General features: G+C 37.5%; 1 pseudogene; it reads left to right on the top strand.

Moving 5' to 3' along the window:
• The first annotated feature begins 2,482 nt into the window (after nt 1–2,482).
• On the top strand, nt 2,483–3,873 carry LOC140532036 (triosephosphate isomerase pseudogene; annotated as a pseudogene).
• The last annotated feature ends 21,041 nt before the right edge of the window (nt 3,874–24,914 follow it).

The following is a 24,914-nucleotide window of genomic DNA, read 5'->3' as shown; positions in this document are numbered from 1 at the left end:
GATTAGAGAGATGCAAATCAAAACAACTCTGAGGTACCACATCACACCTATTAGCTTGGTAAACATGACAGAACAGGAAAATGATAAATGTTGGAGAGGATGTGGCAGAGTTGGAACACTAATTCATTGTTGGTGGAGCTGTGAGCTCATCCAACCATTCTGGAGGGCGATTTGGAACTATGCCCAAAGGGCTACAAAAATGTACACACTCTTTAACCCAGCAATATCACTTCTAGGACCGTATCCCCAAGAGATCATAAAAATGGAGTCCCACATGTACAAAAATATTTATAGCAGTGCTCTTTGTATTTGCCAAAAACTGGAAATCAAGGGGATGCCCATCAATTGAGGAATGGCTGAATAAATTATGGTATATGAATGTAATGGAATACTATTGCGCCATAAGAAATGATGAACAAGAAGACTTCAGATAGGCCTGGAAAGACTTATATGACCTGATGCTGAGTGGAAAGAGCAGAACCAGGAGAACTTTGTGGACAGCAATGTCCACAGTGTGCAAGAATTTTTTCTAATAGACTTGGATCTTCATAGCAATGCAAGGACATAAAAAAAATCCCAGTGGTCTTCTAAGGCAAAATGCCTTCCACATTCAGAGAAAGAACTATGGAATTCAATTGCAGAATGTAGCAGATCATTTGTGTGTGTGTGTGTGTGTGTATTATGTTTTGGTTTGTTATATGATTTTTCCCATTTGTTTTAGTTCTTCTACACAGCACGACTATAATGAAAATGTATTTGATAGGAATGTATGTGTAGATCCTATATAGAATTGTATGCCATCTTGGGGAGGGATGGGGGTAGTGGGGGGTAGGTAAGAGAAAAAAAAAATCTAAGTTTTATGGTAGTGATTGTAGAACATTAACAATAAATAAAATGAACATATTTTTTAAAAAAACAAATAAGTAATAAAATAAGAAAAAAACTGAGTTAAAATCCAATCTTTGACATACTTGCTATCAGTATAACCCTGAAAAATTAATTTAATCTCTATTTGCCTCAGTTTCTTCCACTGTAAAATGGCAATAATAGCACTTACCACACAGGGTTGTTATGAAGATGAAATTGCATATTGGTAAAAAAAAAAAAAAGTTCGTAGCACAGTGCCTGGCACATGGTAGGTGCTATAAAAATACTTATTCCATTCTCTCCCTTATGTCTTCTTTCAGGTATATCATACTGACAAAGATAGTTGCATCCAGTGAATTATATTCCCCCCCCACCACCACCACCACAATATCATGCTATGGGCGTCAACAAGCATTCATTAAGCTCTTATTTGTACTTAGTACTGTGCTAGACAGCAAGGATGTTTCTAAGTGAAAACAAAAAACCCTTGTCCTCATCACTCTTACACTATAAGAGGGAGACAACATATCTGTATATTGGTATAGCCAAGATGCAAACAGAGCAGATTAAAAGTAACCTTAGAAGGGAATGCACTAGCAGCTGAGAAGACCAAGAAAGAGCTTTTACTGAAGGTAGTATTTGAACTGAATCTTGAGGTATCCATGGATTCTAAGAAGTATTGGTAACAATAGAGAGTATCAGACTTAGGGGTCATCCGGTGCAAAGACTCAGAGATAGGAGGAAAGTCATGTGTGAGGAAAAACAAGTTGTCTGCAAATTTGAAAAGCATAACATGTATGCCTTAATCTAAGTCGTTAACTAAAGTATTGAATATCTCAAGGCAAGCAAGGTCACATGGAGTATTTTACTGAAAAATTTCCTCAAAATTAATTTGGATCAATCAACACTTATCGAATCCAGATATTCACACAAATTCAAATCCATTTAGCCCCCATTGTCGTCCCTTCCTGATTCTAGGATGAGACAACAATATGATGAGAGGTTTTGCCAAATATAATGCAAGAAAAACAGAACCGTGTCTATGGTTCTATTTCTAATAGAACCTTTCCTAATCTACCCATCTAGCAATCTTGTCAAAAAAAGTATGTAAAATTAACCTAGAACAAATGGTTGTTAGTGAATTATCTTGGTTGGCAGTTATTTCTTTCTTTTTCATTCTTAATTCTTTCATGCCAAAATCTTAGTTCTCTGATTTTATGTTTCTACCTCATTCCTCTTTTCTAAAAAAAAAAGGAAAAACAGTTACCAGAGTTACCTTTCCCATTAGTAGTGATGGCATACTGGCTAAAACACTGGACTTGAAGTTAGGAATACCTGGGTTTAATCCCGTATTAGATGTTTATTAGCTGTGTGGAATACCATGGGCAAGTCATGTTACTTCCCTGTACCTCATTTTTTTATTTGTTAAAGGAAGGTGTGGTATTCAGTGGTCTCTGAGGTCCCTTCTAGGTCTCTATGATCCTTCAAGATAAGCATTTTTGAATGTTTTACTCCTGACCTTAATCTTCTCCAGAGTTACTGACCATTCATGATGAGGCTTTAACCTGGGTTCTATGGCAGCCAGGAAGTTGCTTATGGGTGTAGGGATGAGAAGATGAGTATGGACAAGGAGGACCTATGGGATATCATCCTCCTTATCAATGGGGCCAAAGTGCTTGCTAAGACTAATGTTGTATGTGGAATCTCTTCTGTCTAAATTGAATGCAAAAATTTATATAGTTGCTCAGAATTGCTATAAAAGGGCCAAGGGAGCATTTACTGGAGAGATTAGCCTTGAAAGGATTAAGGACTCTGGGGTCAACTAAGTGATCCTGGGACACTGTGAAAGGAGACATATTTTGAGGGAGTCAGATGAGTTGATTGGCCAGAAAGTATCCTATACCCTGTCGTAAGGTTTGGGGATGATTGCCTGAGTTGGTGATGATGAGAGGATGAGGCAGAGGGGTGAGAGGGAAGCTGAAATCACTAAAGTTGTTGATGTTGTTGCTGTTAAACAGACCAAGGCCACTGCAGATAATGGAAAGGATGGAAGTAAAATTGTCCTAACCTATGAGCCAGTCTAGGCTACTGGTACTGAAAAGATAGATGTATCTCAACAATCCCAGCAATTATCTTTGGGGTTCACTTAAGACCTACATCTCATAACCTATAGCACAGTTTACCAGGAGCATTAATGGAGGCTCTGTGACAGGTGCCAACTATAAATATCTGCCATCCCAGGCTGATATAGATAGTAAGAAGTATATTATATCACTTGTTTTCCATCATCAATATGAAGTTCAATTGAGATCAGTTGCCTGTTACAGTTATTTTCCTTACATTATTGTAAATGATATATGTTGTTTTCTAGGTTCTACTTATTTTATTCTGCACAACTTCGTAGATATCTTCTTGTGTTTCCTGGAATTTCTCATATTTGTTATTTATGACATGATAATACTTCATTATGTTCATATATCACAATCTTTGTCAATCATTTCCCAACTGGCACCTATTCAATTTCCCATTTTTTCCTCTGCAAAAACGAGTTTCTGTGACCATTTTGTCATATATATTTTTTTATGTCACTGACTTCCTTGGAGTTTGTGCTCAGGAAGGAGATTGGCAAATCAGAAAGTATATAACCTTTCTTGACTATCAGAGAGATACCTTCAACAGAAATCAAAGTACCCCATTGCAAATGTATCTTGTTTCTGTGCTAAGCATGTAACTGGTGTTAGAGAAGGAGCATGGCATTAAGTGAGGCAGATCTGCTAATGAATCCTGTGTCAGACACTTGCTCAGTGTCAGGTGACTGAGGAAGTCACTTAATTTTTCAGCCTCTATTTCTTCATCTGCAAAACTGGTATAATAACAGCACTGACTTTGCCAGGTTATGAATGAATGTATTTGTCAAGTGTTTACTGTGTGCACTGCATTGTAGCAAGTGCTGGGTTTACAAATAGAAAAGCAGGACTGGTACCTGCTCTCAAGCCGACATCCTAATTGGGGAAGACAATTTAAATAGGAGATTTCATTTGCAAGTCAGATGGAAAGGGTCCACCAACCTTAGGGGACAATGCCAACACAGTTGGCAAGGCATATCTTTTTTTCCTTCCCCCTTTCATGCCATTATTTGCTATAGGTCATTGAGTGCCTCTACTGCCAGTCTTTTCCCTATGTCATACTGATACTTTCTATTGTATCTGGTTTCTGACATATCTGGGAATTTGTTTTTTCCTTTCTGTGTCTATTTCAAAGCCTCTGAATGAGATGATCCCTTCTCTAGGAAAGTACATTCTTTGTTGCTTTCATTATAAGTATTTCTATTAGATAGAACAATGAGATATGGCCAGTTTCTTTTTATGATAATGCTATTGGAAGGTAGAGAGCACTCCAACTGAAATTAATGTAGTTGAAGCTAGAAGAGAGGGCTGATGTCTCATCCCCAGGGCTAAAAATAGGTGTATGCCTGCAAAACATATGTGCTACACACTTTCTTGAACTGTAAACCTTGACCCCTCTTGATTTCTCATGTGTGAACGTACTACTTGACTGTCAACAATTTTCTTGGTTTATCTCTCTACTTTTGTGATTTTCTGTACAATTTCTGATACAGATTTCAATTGCTACCTCTACTAGGAACTTTTAAACTGGTCTCTGTGTCCTCATTTAAAAATATATATTTTGATTATTGTAATTCAGTATACTTGGTTTCTTTTGAAATCCTATTAATTTTAATTTACGAATCTAAGAGCATCATTCTGAGGAGTACATAGGGTTCACCAACTTACCAAAGAGATCCAGGACACAAAATCAATTGTTTAACAATCGATATTCTTGATTACCGACTCATAACTTTGTCTAATTCAATATTTTTGTCCCTTCTTTAATTGGGAATTGTCCAGTTGCAGCTTCTCCCAGAGAAAAATCTTAGCTAGGTTCAAGGGAGGAGGAAAACCACAGTTGTAGCTCCTATTCTTAGCCCTCATTGCATCTGGGGGAAACATTAAAATCTGAGCTCCTGTCAGGCAAGAGCTAGCAATTGCTGTATCATAGCTCAGAAAGCTAAATCCTGTTCTATGAAACATATTCTCCTGAGAATTCTGCATTTAGTTAAATCAGAAATGAAAACACTACCCATGTTGCAAAATGCAGACCTTTTTTTCCCTCTTGACTTTCTTTTGGAAGTATCAGTTGGTCACACATAAATCATGAGAAGTGGATAGCAGCACTTAGTTCTGGTCACTTTCAAGAAACTTTCTATTACATTTTGAATATGGGTCCTGAGGTAGATTGAAGAAGATTTCATTGTTGAGGTTAGGCTAAAATATGACAGGTTCTATAACTCTAAAAAGAGGATCTCCTACCACTGTGACACTTCCACTTAGAAATCTCCTTATAAAGTTTGGGGCATTTCAATGGCTTGGCTGAATGAAATGACTGAGCAAATCCTCTTGAGAGATATGGATCATTAGCATTGTGTTTGTAGGAAAGGGGGTAGAGGAAAGGTGCTGGTGAAAAATTCCCATGCACATAAGGGTCAAATGAGCAAAGAACTGAAAAGGTCAGATACATGAGCCAGTGTCTAAAATGGAAGCTGGGTGAAATCCAGGAATCACAATCAGGTCTTAAGGATTCAAATAAGAGACAAAATGTTCAGGCCCTACTAATTAAGGACTGAGCAAGCAAACAGCAAGATGTTGAAGAGAGGCAAAGAGCTATCTCAAGATGCCATGCTCACTTGACTTTTGAATTATGAGCAGAAATTTTTATGTCTGGTCATATACACTGAAACACCCTCCATTTTCTAGAGTAACTTCACCTTAATTATGTCAGCAAAGGAGTATAGGAAACAGAGTGCCACATTCCCAGTTAGAAACATTCGAGTTGAAATCCTACCTCAAAAACTTATTAGCTTTAGTGACTTGGGACAAAATCCCTCTTTCAGGCTCAGATTCTTCCTTTGTAAAATTGGGATAATGGTAACAAATTCTTCCCAGAGTTATTGTGAGCATCAAATGAAATAGCTAATGTAAAGTATTTTGCAAACTTTAAAGTGTTGTATAAATTTCATTGCTCCTGTTGTCTTTATCAATAGTAGTGACTGTCTAGAAAGATTTTTCTTACTAAGGACAAGTTACTACTATTAGTAGTATCTTCCATGTGGCATGAGAAGTGACCTCAGGAAATTCATGTCCATCTTTTATGAAAAGAAGGTAGTACTCATTAGTTCTCTCCAAATTTAGATGCCCTCATCTTCCCTTGCTCCTTTACAATCATGCAGCTGGTTTGAATCACCCTTCATTTCCTTAGAGTCTACACTTCTTCGTTTTCCCTCTAGCTCTCATTCCAACCTGCTGGTATAGGGAATAAAGAACTACTCTTTCATAGATTTATCTTTTGCCCCTGCAGGGAGCCCAATTTGCCCTCAGTGAACAGTTATTAGCCAATGGACTGGCACAGAAATGCAAGGATAGCACAATCTCTGTAGGTTACTAGAATAATTGACACCCCCTCTTTACTTACCAAAATTGAGATGCTACTTTTTGTAGCTCCCTTGGCTATGCCTACTATTAACTGCAGTTTTCTGTGACTATTCACTGTCACTTCAGGGTCAGTAGTCTGGAATTTTATAGACCTCCAAAGACCCATTTTCCTGCATTTTCCTTCCCAATCTAAAATTCTCCCAGAGGCAAATATCTAATTAGCAGATCCACAGAGCTGTCCTAATGGCCTTGCCAGAAAAATTCAAAATTGCCAGAAAAACATTTCAAGCTCACTCACCTTTTCCTTATAGGTTCAGGTAACTTTACTGGATTGTTAGCTATCATCTAGGCAATCTCAGGAAATTTTTACCTTTCAGAAATTCAAAGTCCTCATCTGTAAAAGAGGGAATAGTAAGAATTCTATTTTGCTCTTAAGACTAGTGTGAATATTAGATGATAAAATGATTGTGACAATGTTTTGGAAATGAAAGGATATTAGTATTCTTGGTGTAAAAAGAGATGGCCTTAGCATTATTGGTGTAAAATAATCTTTTCCTGTAAAATTGGAAAAGCCAGCATCAGAGGAGTTATAGGAAGCCAGATTATCTAAAACTTGTGTTGGGGAGACTAGTAATTGGTCCATCCATTTTCAAAAATACTTTTGAATTATTAAAAAGAATTACAAAATCTCCATTCCCCTTGGCTTTTGATCTGATTGGTGGGCATATATACCCCAATGTAGTTAAAAATAGAAGGAAAGTTCCCATAATCTATATATCTATCATCTATTTCTACCATTTAATGCTACCTATCCTATATCTATCTATGAATCATTTGTCTATTATCTCTCTATCTGGGATGTCTATGATGTCAAATACAATTGATGTGTTTCAGATACAGATGCCAAAGTATTGTTGATTAAATCCATAGATCACTACCAGTGAACAATTATGCATGAAACTGAAAGTTATGTTGATGTTAAGTTTTGGAATTGCAATGCTAAAATAATTGCAAGCTGGGAGAAAAAGGGCCTTAATCCATGAAAGAAATTTAACTCAGTTCTATATTATTCCGTGTCCTGAAAAAATAAGAGAAGGGATTGGAATGGCTTATTCTCAAAATGAAGGGAGCTTGAGATGTGCCTCCAAATATTATATTCTGCAAAGTAAAGACCAATAATAACTTTAAATATATGAAATTTCAATAAAAGTCATTCACGTAAAAATAAAATATCAGAAGTGAGTAAAATAATTTACTTTCAAATAACCCAAAGAAGATAAGTACATTTAAATAAGTGCAATTATGAGGACAAGATTAAATAATGGAATTAATTTTTTCATGATGAATAGACTATGAGAATTGGTCAATGTGTAGGTTTGTTTTTGATTGACTTTTTTTCCTTCATTTTAAGGAACAGTCTCCTTCGGTCAAAGGGTTTGAGTCTCTAGTAGAGAATGGGTATATCTGGAAATGACTTTACCATAAAATCTAAAACCAACAATTAAACATTAAAAAATAAAAAAGATAAGTTTTTTTTATTTATCCTGGAAAAAACAAAGTTTTTCTTTTGATGAAATACAAAGGTTTCCTAATCACAAAATGCCATTGAATGGGCAGCCCATTTCGTTACTGCATCAGTATCAAAAAATCCAGACAAGAACTGTTGATGGATAATAATCAGTGACCATAACTGAGCAAGGCAGATTGAATTGGACCATATTTGGAAAGTCATACAATACTTTTAATGATGGAAATTCCCATTTTTCTAAATGTCAACATTCTCCCAATATTTCTATATGGCAGAGAACATAAATTCAGAAGAATTGTAGTTTTCAGTAATCCAAAAAATGGAAAAAATACATGATGGATACAGGCAGCAAATTACCAATGATAACTTTCAAATAAGAAATAATGTAGGGTCCCAATGGTCAGAAAAAAAGTGAGCATATCAAGGTATGAAAGCGAAAGATAATAGTAAAGTCCAATTACTCTACCCCAAATTTGATAAGAGCCTTAGGAAAACGTCTCCATGGATTATTAACAGAAAGACATAGATGATAATTGCATACGATAAGAAGGAATAGATAGGCTGTGATCGACACAGTGAAAAGAATACCCACAATTATAAAATCACAGTTTCACTGAAGAATTTATCAATTAAATAGGTATTCAATTCCCTAAGTGCATGTAAAATCCCCCTCATCCCAAAGCTATAAAAAACATCCAATTAGACCAACGCTATCCACCCATTTGGAATCAGGACTAAGAAACTTGATATCTGACTAACACAGCAATACTGAGAAAAACACTAATAAAATACTACTTATGTAGTTCTACACACATAGCGTGAATTTTCAATGTGGCAACACATAATGACTTCACTGCTGAACTGGAAGAAAAAAATCCTTCCGTAAGCATAATGCAAACTGGAATGAACCTAGAATTATGCAGTTTTGTATCTAGTCAGAAACTCAAGTTGAACACACACACACACACACACACACACATTCAGGAGAAACCTAAAACTAAAGTATAAATAGTCTCACTCAAAAGTATGTCAAATCCCAATAGGAGCAGTGCATCATGGGTAGACTTTGGAATCAGGAAGACTTGGATTCAAACTCCACCTCTGACGCTACTTGTATGATCATTGACCAATCACTCAGTTTTTATGAGCCTTAGCATTCTACCTATAAAATGGGGGTGATAATACCCACTACATTACAAAGTTGTTGTGAGGATCAAATGATGTAATGTTTACAAAGCCATTTGTAAAGTTTAAATGCAAGCTATTAAAAGAGCAAGTCAAGCCTGAAAACATCTGTCTACTTCCTGCCATTGAAGTTTCAGGATATACATCCAGATTTTTCAGTCACCCTTTTTTAAATTCTGCCAATGACCAAAATACATTGTATGGTGAGTGAATTGGTCAGATCACTTTCACCCTCTAACCTCAGTTTCTTTATTTGTAAAATGAGGATGTAAGGAATTGGTGACCTTTAAGGTACTTTCTAGTTCTAACATTTTTTCTGATATATTTGATAATACTTCGTATCCATTTCCAAGGCTGAGTTTAAGACAGCATAAAGTACTTGGTAAAGGCTGGTCCTTGGAGTCAGGAAGCTCTACCTTCAAATGCTGCTCTAGTATACACTAGCCTTTGTGATTATGGACAAGTTAGTGTATTATAATTTCTCCTACAACTGTCTACAATAAAAAGATCCACATGTGTTGCTCATTAACAGTAAGAAGTAAAGGAGTGGATTAACAGTAACCAGAATAAAAGCAACCGATTTTACTGGGAAGAGACAGATTCATAACTACATGTAGTGTTAAAATATTTTTTTCAAGTCAGATACAGAATAAACAACGTGAAGACTGAATAAAAAATCCTTGACTAATGAGTATAGCCTACATGGAGTATGATTGCTAATTTAGGACATGAAGAAATATCTACCAGTGGTACAGAGCAAAGAATATTAGATCTGAAATCAAAGCACCCAGATTCAAATTTAAGTTGTGCCATTTGCTAGATGTGTAACCTTGGACCTCTGTTTCCTCATCTGTAAAATGAGGGAGCTGGATTACGTGAGTTACATGATTACATGAGTTGAATCTATAATAGGATTCTATGACTCTCTATAGATTCAGAATAACTCTTAGTTGGCAAGAAATAGGCAAAGAGAAGAAAATCGGAAAGAACTTTTGTCAGTCACAAGCTTTTCCACCTAAACTAGTGGATGAATGAAGCTGGATAGACCCATTCAAACTTTCTACTTTTATGGAGAGGGAAACTGAGTCCTAGAGAGGTAAAGCAGCAGGTCTAATTTCAAATAAGTAGTAAGAAACAGAAACAGAATGTGAACTCAAGTCCTTCCACTTTCATAAGGCATGTAATCTTTACCAAGCCATCTGTAAAGTTGAAAAGATTATATAAATGTAAGTTATTAAAACAGCAAGTCAAGCTCGCAAACATCAGTCTACTTCCTGTCATTGAAATTTCAAGATATACATCCAAAGCCTTTCCACTGCATTCTGCTACCTACAATTTTCATGTCTCCCTACCATGCTGCCTCCCTAACTATATCTGAATTTTTACATCTTGTCAGTTATCAGAGAAATCCTCAGTTAACATTTAGTCCTCAGTCAGCCTGTCCATGGCATTAAATAACAGTAATACACTTACTGAAATGAATAAGTAGGTGACAGTACAGAGATCATTGCAGACATTAAATAGAGTTGATTTTTTTCCACCCAAAATGACAATTTTGAAAATTGACAAGATTCTAGTTAAAAGGTTCACTCCCCAAGGACATTGCACAACCTTTCAGTATTCAAGCATGTGCAGTTCTTTGACAGGGAAGAAAGGTATTCCTCATGACCCATATTTGACAAAGATATGGGCAATCGCTAAAGGACACATAACTTCAATATTTCAAAGAACCATGTTTTGTCTAGACATGAATAAGTCCTTCTCAGAGGCACATCATAACTACAGTTCCTCCATGAATGAGTGAATTATTTTAGAAAGCATTTGTTAAGTGTTTGTCATATGCAAAGCAGTCTACTTGGCGCTGGTGATACAAATTAAGAAGCAAAACAGTGCCTGTCCACAAGGAGCTCAAAATCTAGTAGAGAGAAACTACACATAAAAGGTTTCAGAAACAAGTCAGATAGAACAGTTCAGTAGTTCCTAGGGTGGAGTGACAAATCAGAGGGCAATGTGTCTTTTTAAATATTTTTTCCTCCCACATATGATAAAGCCATATCCTTCTATGGTGCTGAACTATTCGACAGTATCAAAGACTTTGGTGGTGGTAATTTTCTTTTCTGGGGTTTCAGTAACTATGAGTTACTGATGGTGGGGAGCAGGTTATAATTCTCAAAAGTAAATTGCATTTCCCCAAGGAATGTATTCCTGGATGATGGCTTCTTGGAGCTGGAAATAGGGCCAATGGTTCTGTTTCTAGAACTCTTCAGCTCAATGTTCTGGGATATCTCCATGAGGGTCTGATGGGAGGTGGTAGTCAAGGTAGTGATGATTGTATGACTTGCCTGACTGATGCCATCCAATGTTTCTCCCTACATGGCCTTGCTACTTAAATTAAACGTCATTAATGACAATTAGTAGGCAGATGATATGGTAGACTGGCTCCTTCTTATTGGGGCTATTTACTTCTTTGAATGATGGTTGCATGGGCCCATTGCTTGGGGGTTGTTCTACTCTCATATTTTTTTTTTTTTGGTTTATTGGCCCTTTGATGGAAGTTGATTGAGATGGGGCTGATAACAGAGATGTTGGGTATGCTCTTAATGGGGAAGTTCCTCTCGATGATGGCTAGGTATGTCAAACTGGAAGCAGAACTGATGGGTGATATGATCTGTACTACTCTGCACAGAGCTTTTGGGTTCAGGATCTTGGGCTGTCTCCCAAAGGGTGTTAGAAATGTAATGGTCAAGGTTGTAGCTGTCATTTGACTTGCCTGGCATTTATTGCCTCTGCTCTCTTTCCCTAGGGGCTCTTGCTGCTTTTGCTAGGCTGGCTGGAATAACTTATGTAGACAGTATTTAAGAGTCTTATAGCTGATAAATTCATCCTCCTGAAACTAACCTTATGATGAACCTCTGAACTTGGCCAAGATGTTCTTTAATCCATCACTAGGATTGTACTTGAAGCTTTCAAGGTTAGAAGGACATGACATCATTTGTAAAACCCTTGCCTAGACACTGGAGAATCCACCATCCCCTGATACCACAAGCAAGCACCAAAGAAGAGCTTAAATGGATAAAGATAAAGATTGCATGAATAACTGACAGAAAGACAGAATGGCCTAATGCTTAAGAAGTCAGAGTCAAAGATCTAGAATCAAGCTCTGCATCTGATGTTTACTGGCTATGCGACTCTGGGCAAGTCAACCTCTTAATAGCTCAGGCAACCCTCTTAGGCTATAAATTGACAAGCTGATGTTAATCTGCCTTAGTAGAGGGAATTTTATCCTGCAGAGTTTTCTATACCAATGAAATCATAAGATCAATACTCTTTTCTCCTCATTTAGAACAAATAAATGGCTGCAAGGTTTATGAAATGTTTTCCTAATGACAACCCTTTCATAATAGCACCGAGTATTTATTTGAGCCCTGGAGCCATTTACAATGACATTTATCGTCCCCAGATAATTTTGAGCTACCTATTAAATATGTATGTGTTAATACATGAAATCCTGGCTACCAGTCTTACAGCTTTCAGGTGTTTTTCTTCTCCAAACCTTCAGGCCCCTGAATGTGATCTCGTATTATTCTCGCAGCAATTCACATATACTGCCTTATGTTACAGACTTATGGAGGCTAATTACTCCAATTAGACAAAAAAGTCATTGATATTCATGCATTTTTGTATCTTATGGTTTCTAACACAATGCCTTGTACAGAGTAGGTGCTCAGTAATATTTATGAAATTAATGAATTTATGTTAGAAATTCTTTGTTGATGTTTTTTTAGCCATGTTATATCCTTAAGGAAAGAGAAATTAATTCAGTGACAATATTCTTGTTTCGTTTTTACAGTTGCCCTTTAAAGAGAGATGAATTGAACATCTCTGTTTTAAGGTCAATGAATTCTCAAAGCCAAAAATTGTCTCCTTTGTTGCTGTCATGTTTCTACTGGGCTATGTCTTCTTCCTCCTCTCTCTGTCATTTCAACCTCACACCTCATTTGGAAATGTGTTACTGACTTAGAAGCTAAAAATCTAAGAAGTAATTTAGATCAGTAATATGAGGCAGTGGAAAGCAAGCTGGGTTAGAAGTCAGAAAGACTTGACCTGCCTCTTACATTTTTTGTCTGTATACTTCTGGGTAAGTCAATCCCTCAACACCCAGTTTCATGAACAAGAGAATGAGGTTCATGAAAGTTGCCAGTCTCCATTAATCAGGCATTTCTTACACCAATGAAATCACAGGTAGAGTAAATACACATACACATGCATATGCATGTGTAATACGTGTATTATATAACATATAGTCATATGGATATATGTATGTGTGTATATGTGCATGTATGGATAGATGGGTGTATAGATAGATATAGATAGACACAGGCAGACATACTGACCAATAGATGGGTAGTGGCAGGCCAGGATGGATTCATGCATGGATAGATGGATGGATGGATGGATGGATGGATGGATGGATGGATGGATGGATGGACGGGTGGGTGGATGGATAGATAGATGGATGGGTAGCCTTGCAATAGAAAATAACAGGAAACCATCAAGTTGTCCAATGCCCACAATGAATGTGCTGCTTATGAGACATAAGCCTATAGTTAAGCTTTTCCTTGGAGAAGTTCTATTAGAAAAATCTGGTAGTTCAACCTTTCATCATCATATCCTCGTATATTTTGTTTAATCAGTAAGAAGTCATGCATATATTATTTTAACTAGGGTGTTTCAGAATGTATGGACTGCCATGCTGATCTTTTATATGCTGAGAGTTCCCAACCTCTTTACTTCTCTAAGCACTGTCTTGGTATTACAAATGAGATCAGGATGCTGGAGCCAGAGCCTGCTGGTTCTGGCAGAGATCACCCTCTCTCTTTGACCTTGGGCAGTTTGTCTTGGCCCTATGATTTTTGGGACACACACTGACCAAGAACTTAGTGTCTCCAATTATAACACATTATTGGCATTCAGGAGGAGAGGTGTGGCAACCCCTGTGACAAGTAAGAGAAACAGAGAGGAGTAGAGATGTGATCCTCAGTGTTAGACCCCAAAATGGACAGGCAGTATAAGAACGTATGCTGAAATCACACCAAACAGAAGTAGTTCCTTCATTTTCCCTTCTCCCCTTTTCCTCCCATTCTCATGAGAATTTTTGTGCCTCCCCCTCCCACTAACTCTGCTTCTTAAAATTATGTTTATCCATTTGCTCATTTTGTCTTTCAAATATGGTAAACATGGTTAACCACCACATTGCTAATCTATGTATGTCTTTGTTCAAATGCAGTGGAAAGGGACCATAAGAAACCATTCAAGAGGGAAGACGGTAGATTTATAACTGTGCTATCTTGCTAGATCAGTTCTTTGGCTAGAGCCTCAGAAAAAAGAGCAGGAATTATTGATTCTTTTCTGTTGTTTTGTTTTGTTTTATAATATCCTGGAACACAGAGAGAATATTTACATACCAAATCTCTAATGAGTGGTCTCTCTGAGGAATGGGCAGGAGCCTAAGCTATGAATGTCTGGGATGAGGCATTGGAGTCAGGACAATTGCTATTTTTCTTCCTATTAATTGATTTTGGGTTGAAAGGAAACCCCAAACCCCAAACCCTCAAGGAGGGTGGAGCTGTGGGAGTGACTAAAGGGAAAGGCCAGAGGAACAGCTAAGAGAAGGAGTTTTCCTCAGATAAGGATGGGAAGCATGACACATGCCAACTGTGCTCATCAGGATAGCATACCTCCATACACCAATGTCCTAACAGATTTGTGCATTCTCACTTTGACCTGTCAGCTCCCTCTTAGACATTGAGCTGAGGCTTCAGCTCTCAGCCCCATACTCACTCCCCTGATGATCTCTTAGGTCATTCATTCCCCACATATACCACCTCAAATTGAAGCTCCATACTTGTTCACTAGCTTTTTTTCTCAGTCGTTTCTAGAACCACATAAGGACTCTCAACTGTCAATAAACATCCAAGACGCAAAGATTAAAGCCTGGTTCTCAGCTTCTCTCAATCAAAATGCAGTCCACTGCTTCCAGAGCTTCTCCTAATGTACCTTATTTACTTCTTCAAAGCTGGCTTTCAGCCCATCCAAAGACCACATACCACCTCCCTGGCTGCCTTCTGACACCTTTCTATTTTCTTCTCACTATTGCAATAATCTCTTGCCCAGTTGGAACTGTTTTGCACCAGAGGGGAAAACCTTCCAAGGAGAAGCAGTCGCTATGTATTTGGACCCCAGTCTCCTAACTCCAGAGCATCCCAACTCCCTGAGAGTGGAACAGTCTTTCTTTTGCAATGAAAAAAAAAATTTCATCAAGATTTCACATTTCTCCTGTTATTTTCAAAACTGTGATTTTTTTTTGAATAGTAAAAGCTTTGGTATTTGAACTTAGAGGAACAACTTTAAGGAACTTAGTAACCTTCCAGCCTTGCTAAAGAGGGAAGCTAGAGAAGCCCAAATCCCCTAAGTGGATACTGAGTGGTAATAGCTAATGCTCCTTTTTCTGTTGTCTGGGAGTCTGATTATCAACTCTCCTGACAATTTCCCAGGAGTTCTCCTCAACAAGAATCAACACGAATTCCCAATCATGACGTGCCCACTAAGGTTCAGGCTCCCCATTACCTTTCCTCCCTCCCCCTCACAACTGCCTGATCCTGCTTCACCCAAAAAAGAACCTTGTGTCCTACTCCACTGAGCACCCCAGTGGATCTGACTTCCATCCTCCATGACCGCGTTTTCATATTGTATTTTCCCTCACCAAAGCTTACTTTTTTCTCCTTTCTGATGACTCCCCTTCCTTGTACTACATCCTAGCAGCCCAAATCTCACTCAAAATATAAGGCAACAATAGATGGTATTTAATTTCACCATCAAATCAATGATTAAATTATGAAGAAAGTACACATAATTTGCTAGGAATAAGATATAACATATATATGTGTATATATATACACACATATATGGGCATACACATAGATATGTCATACACACATATACATAATTATACACATATGTATATGTACATGTTTGTGTGTGTCTATATATCTATCTGTAGCATGGCTTTTGCTCTCAACTACCACCACTAAAGCCCAGAATTGCAATTCAATTCAACAAAGATTAATGAAAACACTCCTTTGTGATGGGCACTATGCTGAGGAATGGCGGTAGAGAGACAAAAAAGAAAATGTTTCTATCCTCAAAGAACTTCAGTTTTATTGGGAGATAAACATAGGACCATGAGAAAGATGTGGAACTGGAAGGAACTTCTAAAACCACCTCAACCAACCCTCTCATTTTATAATTGAGTCTCTGAGAGGCTGAGTAACCTGTGGGCGCAAAGGAAGTGAGCTTCATGGACACAGACAAATAAATATGAGGAAGGAAAAGATACAAACAACCAGAGTTAGTACAGAAGTCTAAACAGAGGACGAGTCCTTTGTTGAATCTCAAAACAAGATGATGTTCTAGTTTAATTTTATTCGTCTCATTAGCTATTTCCTAGTTACATTTTAATCTGGTTCAGGTAAACACTAGGGAGTGTTGGGAGCAGTAATGGTGACTTACATGTTTGAAACCTCTGGCTTACACTGTAGGAGACAACACCTAAGCAGCCAATGAGAAAAGACCAAGGGTGCAGGACAAGAGTTGGAATTTGAAGACCTAGTCTTAATCTAGGCTATGAAACTTACTGGCTTTGTAGCTGTTTAGTAACTCCAGCTGTGTCTGACTCTTTGTGACCCTATTTGGGGTTTTCTTGGCAAAGATGCTGGAGTGTTTTGCCATTTCCTTATGCAGCTCATTTTACAGATGAGGTAACTGAGGCAAGCAAGATATATAGTGACTTGCCCAGGGTTACATAGCTAATAAGTGTCTGAGGCTGAATTCTATCCACTGAGCCACTTAGCTGCCAGTTGTGTAACTGTGGGGAAGTCAATTAACTTCTCTCGGTCTCAGTGTCCTCATCTGGAATCAATGCCTACTGATTGTTATAGTGTCTACCACATACAGTCTTTACGGGGGGAAACATTTAGCAAACCCTTCAAGTACTATGTAAGTCTGGATCATTATTATGATTTGGTTGTTATTCTGGAATAATGCACCTCTGAAACACAATGGTGCAGTCCTGTATTCCCACCATGTGTTTTTCCCCCTTAATCCATTTCTGTCAGGTCTATTTTTATTTAGACAAGAGCTACATACACCTTCTATAACTTACAACCTTTTAACCCTTTTATTTAGATGAAAGAAGGAGCTCACATCGCAGATGATCCCTTAAGACAACTCACAGGATGATCTTTACCTTACAGACTCTTGCCAGATATTGTACCTGCCCTGTTGTCTCTCTGTTCTGAGGACTGAGTGTTTAAAAAAAAAAGGTCAAATCAAGTACACTATTTTGAAAAAAAAAAGCCTATTTATCTCCTTTTGTTCCTTGTGTTTCTTCAGTATGGACAATACCCCAGCATGGATGTTTCCTCCCCTGGTGCTGCTTAACACATCTCTAATTTCTAGTCCTATAGTGTTGCCTGGGGAACAGAATACCTTTGATTTGTCCAGACTAATACTTTCACCATATGTCAAAATTAGGACTTAAATTCAGGTCTTTCTCAGTCTGAGTCCAATCCTCTATACCTCTTCTTTATTTAAAAAAAAAATCAAATGAGACAAATATATTTTATGTATTGAAAGCAACTCATAATCTTTTTTTTTTTTTCTGGTTTAACTGGGACACTGAGAAGTTAGGTGACTTACCCAGGGTCATACCTCTAGTAGGTGTCAGAGATGAGATTTGACCTACTTCTCATTGACTTCAAGGTCAGTTCCCTTTCCACTATGCTACACTGTCTCTCTGGAGAATTTAAATAATTACTTATTGATCTTCAATAGAGAGTGATAGAGAGGAAACAGAATGATTCGAGTTGCCTCTGAAAATCTGGACTGGAAACCTTTTTATAAAAGGATCTTTAAGGGATAAATTTTTTATGCTTTTATCATTCTTATAAAAAAAAAGGTTATATAAGACTCACTTGTTCTTGTAGTAACTAAGCATGTTCCTGACCATGTTCCTAAAACTAAGTGTATAATGAAGTGTGAAACTCACATATATCAATCTTGTTCTTCAACCAAGTAGAAATAATATTTCTTTAATTAATCTTGGCTCAAGTGACTTACTTTCTTTCTTCTTCCTTTTTTCTTTTTGCAAGGCAATCAGGGTTAAGTGACTTTCCCAGGGTCACACAGCTAGTAAGTATCAAATGTCTAAGGCTGGATTTGAACTCAGGTCCTCCAGACTGCAGGTAGATGTGCTCTATCCACACTGTGTCAGGTGGTTTATTTTCATGAGGAAATTTAAATAGATTAGTCCATGCCTCATTAAACTGATCAGCAAAGATATATCCACGTATAACTTGGTTCCCATGGTTTTAACCTAGTGAAGCATCAGTTGCTAGAAGGTTTATACCGTAGTTCTCTCTCACCCTTTTGACTCTGCTTCTTTAGGGTCTTCTAGCAAACTGAAGGGTGAGAGAAACCTTTTTTTCTCCTACTCCCCTTGAACTAAAGCAAAATTTCCTAGATTTACTTCCAGCGCAGAAGATTGATTTTTCTTTCATGCTCTGAGTGGCTCTGTTTTTTTCTTTTCTTTTTTCTCTGTAGATTTCTCATAAATTGTTCCAGCAAGAGGGCACACTGGTTTCTGACTCAAAGCTTTCTCTTAAAGGCTACTCTTACATGGCAAGTGCAGCTCTACTCTCTGTGGGGGATGCATTTTGGACTCTCATCATTTAGACTCTCACCATTTAGAAGTTTATAATTATAAGGTCAGCATCCAAGCTTTTCTCATGCCAAAGAACAAAGGCTACCTTTGGGTAAACTGTCACCAAGTGTCACGTTTTATTATTATCACACATTTATTATTATATGTGATATCCACTAAGAGGCACACTTGTTCATAGTATGCCACCCAATGACACTTGGCCTTTGTATTAGCTTTTCCTTATACATGGAAGGCTCTCCCAGCTCGCTTCCTTCCTCTGGCTTCCCTGGTTTCCTTAAAGACAAATCAAACCCCACCTTCCATGGGAGGCTTTCCCCAATCTTCTTCAAGTGATGATGTGTTACCCTTTCAGAAGATTTCCATCTATTATCTCTGCATTTTACATGGAATTAATTATTTATATGTTGTTCCCTACCCCCAACCCCATTAGAATGTGGGTTGCTTTAGGGTAGGGACCATGGTTTTGCCTTTATCTTTTTTCCCAGTGCTTAGTACAGTGCCAAACACACAGTAAACATTTAAAATGCACATTAATTGCTGATTTATTGACCTGAACTATATAAAAGTAAATGTTTCTTCTTGAATGACAAAAATAGGAATCTTTAATGAAATAGTTGAATTTCTTAAATGATTGCTTAATATATTAATTAATTAAGATATCTTTAATACCCAAGTATTAAGTCTTTAGACACAGACTTTAATAACTTTAATAACCAGGTAAATTTTGGTTCTTTAAAAGATTAATCCTTAACTATTATTAATTATATCAATGGTATCATTCAAGAAGTTCAAGAGACATAATTTCTGGATAATTAATCATTTTATTAATAATGCCAGCACAGTACCAATAAAATGGGTCAGTGACACTTTCGAATGCTGAAGATCAATCATGGTGTTGGTCTCACAGTTTATATGCCCTTGGAAGGGTGGGTGTTCTTGAGGGTGGCAATCAAATCCAATAAGTTAATAATTCATAAGAGAATGAATATTACCACAAGAAGTGGACTTATTGTAATGCAGGGCTGGAAGAGACAACTTGGATTATGTCATTTACTTACAAATTGTCTGCTGCAATGTAATCTAAGAATTTATCCCCATCCTTACCTGTGTAGAGCACAATGAGCTGCCCCACTTGGGTGGGTTCTCAACAACATTGAGGAGAAAGTTAATTCAGTATCATCAGCAGCAATATTCTTTAGAAACTAAACAACCTACAGGCTTCTGAAAAAATCCTGGTCCTAATTCAGTAATTTATTATTAATTTGAGAGAGAAATAATCACTTTTCACACAATCCACTCACAAACTTGATTAAGCAGTTTCACTGGAACTCACCCAATTTCTCTTTGCTTAACATCAAAAACTCCAACATCAAGAGCACTGGAATACCTTAGTGTCCAAAACTTTTGGACATGAATTTCCTCATCTCTCAGCAGCTTTCCTTCTCTCGTGGAAATATTTCTTTGAACACTCCTAATGCACATTACATACGATATTGAGTAAGTTAATTAACCTCCCTTAGACTTGGTTTCTTCATTTGTAAAATGAGGGTTTCTAAAATCCCTTCCACCTATAGGTCTCGGATCAACTTGTCCCACTTTTCTTTTGATTCCTTATTTCCTTAGAATAGGTATTCTGAAAATATGTGATGTTTTGCATTGATATTTTGGTGAACTCTACGGACCTCTTCTCAGAATAATGATTTTAAATGTATGTGTGAATGTATTTTAAATGTATTTTAAAAGATGCGTGTGATACACATGAACACAAAATATGATTACAATAAGCCAATATTGCACTACTGTTAAACTGTTTATATATATTTTTTTTAAGGAAAAAGATGGACTGCAAGTTGAAAGCCTCTGCCTTAAAAGATGAAAAAAATATATTTAAGTTGGGAATCTCTATTTCACTGACTGTCAACCCCTGTGACTTTAGGTTTCTCATTATAAGGGGAAAAAAATGTCCACTTTCCTCTTAAATGTAGAGGACTTCTGCTTTCCAGCAGGCATCATTAGCTTATAAGTGGTACTTGAAATTCATAAAGTTTCCCTTTAAAACCAACTTTCATACAGGATCAAACCCAAATGACTTTAGAAAGATAATTCTTTATGGCTAATTTTTAGAAGCTTGTACCAGAACAAACCATTTAAAAACAACATCTATATCTAAAACTTAACAAGATTTTAAATTGATTTTGTGACAGGTCCAATCAAAAGCTCACAGCACTTTTGCATGGCAAGGAGCATAGAGAAAGATTGCCCAGGAGATTTCATGAAAATACAAGTACTTGAGGTTAAATTGATTTAAAATAAAGTGTCTTAGTTCAGGGCACCTCATCTGTGTAGCTTGTGGGCTTGTCACTCTTGAGCCAACCATTTAAAATAAGCACCATCTTTGTGATTTTTAGTGAAAAATGGAGAATAGAAAGCAAAAAGATCAGTAAAAATAAGTGAGAGTGTTCCTCAATTTGTAGATCTATTCCTTCCACACTGGGACTTTTCCCATCACTGTTTTGGTATATCACATGTCTGTAATAAGAAACTAAATGAGAATTTTGGGGGAGTTTTGCAGAAGCCACATATGACATAGAGCCTAGGATTAAATACTTAACCCAAATTTTACAATAAAGTACTATAAACACCTCATAAAAGAAAAACCAAAAAAATCAGATTTTTCTTATATTAAGAGGGTCAAAAAGCTGTACATGGATTTACTAGATTGTGGGGGTGCTACACCCTTAACCCCCTGATGTGAAAGGGACGGCTGAACTTATTGACACATGAGAATGACACATTTCTCATGGAAGTTTTCTGGAAGAATTGGTTGGCAATACTGAGATCCAAGGGAATCTGAAGAGGCCAAAGTGGTGTAACTTCACTAGTCCACAAAACTAGGCATCTAAACAAGTGAAAAAATGATATGAAATGGTTCATTTCCATTTTAACTCTCATGTGCTGTCTTGGAAGTTGGCAGAGAAGAGATCAAGTGATATATTCATTAGAGAAGTCTCATCAGTATGAATATAGGCATGGAACCCAAAGATCAGTCTGATCTTTCTAATCTGTTGAATTAGATTGATGAACATGCATGTTTCTAAATCCTGCTTACCTAGTGTATTCCACTGAACAAGTCTGTTTTTACTGAGTGCCAGATATTTTTGATAATTAATAAAAATAATAGTAGTATTTATATGATATCTATCATGTGACAGGTACTATACTAAGTGCTTTATAAATATTATTTCATTCAGTCTTCACTATAACCCTGGGAGGTAGTTGCTATGATCACATTCATTTTATGGCTGAAGCTAAGGCAGATAGATGTTAAATGGCTTGTGAGAGTCACACACTGAGGAAGTACCTAAGATCAGACTTGACCTCAAATCTTTCTGACTCCAGACCCTGCGTTTTCCTGCTTTCTCAGCTAATTATTGCTTTATAACATAATTTGAGATTTGGTAGAATTAAAAATCTCCTTTTGTACTTTTCTCATTATAGTCCTTGATATTTCCAAATTTTTATTTCTACTGACAAATTTTTATTTTAGCTTGTCAAATTCCATAGTCCTCTTTCTTTTTTGTTAAAGATGTGGTATACAGGTAGATTGGGAGGGTACCATAGATAAAATTTCCCTAGATTTTAACAACAATTTGATAAAGTATCTCATGCTATTCTTCATGGAAAGATGGGGAGATATGAGCTAGAAGCTGGCTTTAGATCCAGTTTGATGGCCTTCTGGATATGGGTATAGAGTCTGATGTTTATCCCTGGTACACAGCCCCAAGTGAATGTCTCTAATCTTGTACTTGTTGCTCACACCATGATGTTAATTTCCAGTACCAGGCTTTACTAATAATAAAGATGATGATGGTGGTGGTGGTGGTGGTGATGGTAGCTAGCATTTATATGGTATCTGCTCTGTGTCAGGCACTGTGCTAAGTGCTTTACAGATATCATCTCATTTGTTCTTCCCAACAGTTGTGGGAGATAGGTACTATTATCATCCTCATTTTACAGCTGAGGTTAACTGAGGTTAAATCACTTGTTCATGGTCACATAACTAGTAAGAGTCTTAGCCTGGATTTAAACTCATTCCTTTCTGATTTAGGTCTAGTACTCAATACACTAGTCTACCTTGCTGCCTCAGTTGGTTATCTGAGTACATCCAAGTATGAAGGTTACTAAAAGAAAAGATAAATAGACTTGATCAAGAGAGCTGCATTGTAGTCTTACAATAATTAACTAGGTTATCATGGAATGAATCACTTAACCTCCTAACTTCATATAAACTCCAAGGTTCTCAGCTCTAAATGTAATTGATACTTCAAGTAATAAAGTTAATTTGCTTGGACCCCCCATAATTTGGAGCCAAACATTTCTATCATTTCATTTTTTGCCTTGTAAGAGAAATAGATTAACATAAAGATTTTGCCTAGACCCATGATTTTATCAGTGCAAGGAATGCTCAAGTGAGGAAAGTGTCAGCTAATGGAGATCAGCAACTGTGCTCCAATTTCTTCTCTTTGAGAGTTGTCATTTCAAGATTAAACATTGATCTACAATCTCACAGCCAGTATGTTCCAGAAGCAGGACTTGATTGCAGGTCAATCTACTCTAATTTCAATGGCTGCCATACTTCTCCGACATCATGAAAGAGTCATACTTTTAATATCCATTCAACAACTTTAAGCCAGTGGAAAAAGAGTTTTGAAATGGCACAGGTTATCTAGTTAAATTAAAATTAATTCCCGAGGGGCAGAGCCAAGATGGTGGAGTAGGAAGACACACATACGCTAGCTCTTAACCCACAGCCCATAAAATATCTGTAAAAAAGAACTCCCAACAAATTCTGGAGCAGCAGAAGCCACAGAACAATGGAGCAGATGAGATTTCTGTTCCAGAGAGCCTGAAAACCTCTCGCAAAAGGTCCTTTGTGCTGCGAACCCAGAGCCTAGTGCTGCCGTGGCCACACGGTACCAAGAGGAGCAGATGAGAGCAAGCTTCAGGGACGAAATCTCCAGCAGCCATGCAGGTCCCTCCACCCACAGGTGACAAGGGTCAGTGAGAGGGTCTCTTTGGGGAGTAGAGAGGGGAGTGGAGTGCCCCCATACTCAGGCCCCCTCAGGAGACAGCAGCGGAGGCAGGAGCAGACCTGGGCTCCCCAAGCAGGCAGGAGCCCAGATCCATTGTTGAAGGTCCCTGCATAAACCACCTGAGGGAACTGAGTCTGTGAGGCTGCCCTGCCCCCACCTGAGCACCTGAACTTAATCTCACACTGAATAGCAGCCCCACCCCCAACCAAAGTTCTGAGGCTGGGAAGCAGCATTTGAATCTCAGAACCCAAGCGCTGGCTGGGCAGATCTGGAGGTGAAGTGGGTATGAAGAGAATATTCAGAAGTCAAGTCACTGGCTGGGAAAATGCCCAGAAAAGGGAAAAAAAAATAAGACTATAGAAGATTACTTTCTTGATGAACAGGTATTTCCTCCCTTCCTTTCTGATGAGGAAGAACAATGCTTACCATCAGGGAAAGACACAGAAGTCAAGGCTTCTGTATCGCAGCCCACTCAATGGGATCAGGCCATGGAAGAGCTCAAAAAGGATTTTGAAAATCAAGTTAGAGAGGTGGAGGAAAAACTGGGAAGAGAAATGAGAGACATGTAAGCTAAGCATGAAAAACAAGTAAACACCCTGCTAAAGGAGACCCAAAAAAATGCTGAAGAAAATAACACCTTGAAAAATAGGCTAACTCAATTGGCAAAAGAGGTTCAAAAAGCCAATGAGGAGAAGAATGCTTTCAAAAGCAGAATTAGCCAAATGGAAAAGGAGATTCAAAAGCTCACTGAAGAAAATAGTTCTTTCAAAATTAGAATGGAACAGATGGAGGCTAATGACTTTATGAGAAACCAAGAAATCACAAAACAAAACCAAAAGAATGAACAAATGGAAGATAATGTAAAATATCTCATTGGAAAAACCACTGACCTGGAAAATAGATCCAGGAGAGACAATTTAAAAATTTTGGGACTACCTGAAAGCCATAATCAAAAAAAGAGCCTAGACATC

The sequence above is a fragment of the Notamacropus eugenii genome, chromosome 3 (assembly GCF_028372415.1).
Source record: "Notamacropus eugenii isolate mMacEug1 chromosome 3, mMacEug1.pri_v2, whole genome shotgun sequence".
NCBI lineage: Eukaryota > Metazoa > Chordata > Mammalia > Diprotodontia > Macropodidae > Notamacropus > Notamacropus eugenii.
This window is presented reverse-complemented; position numbering and strand designations above follow the sequence as displayed.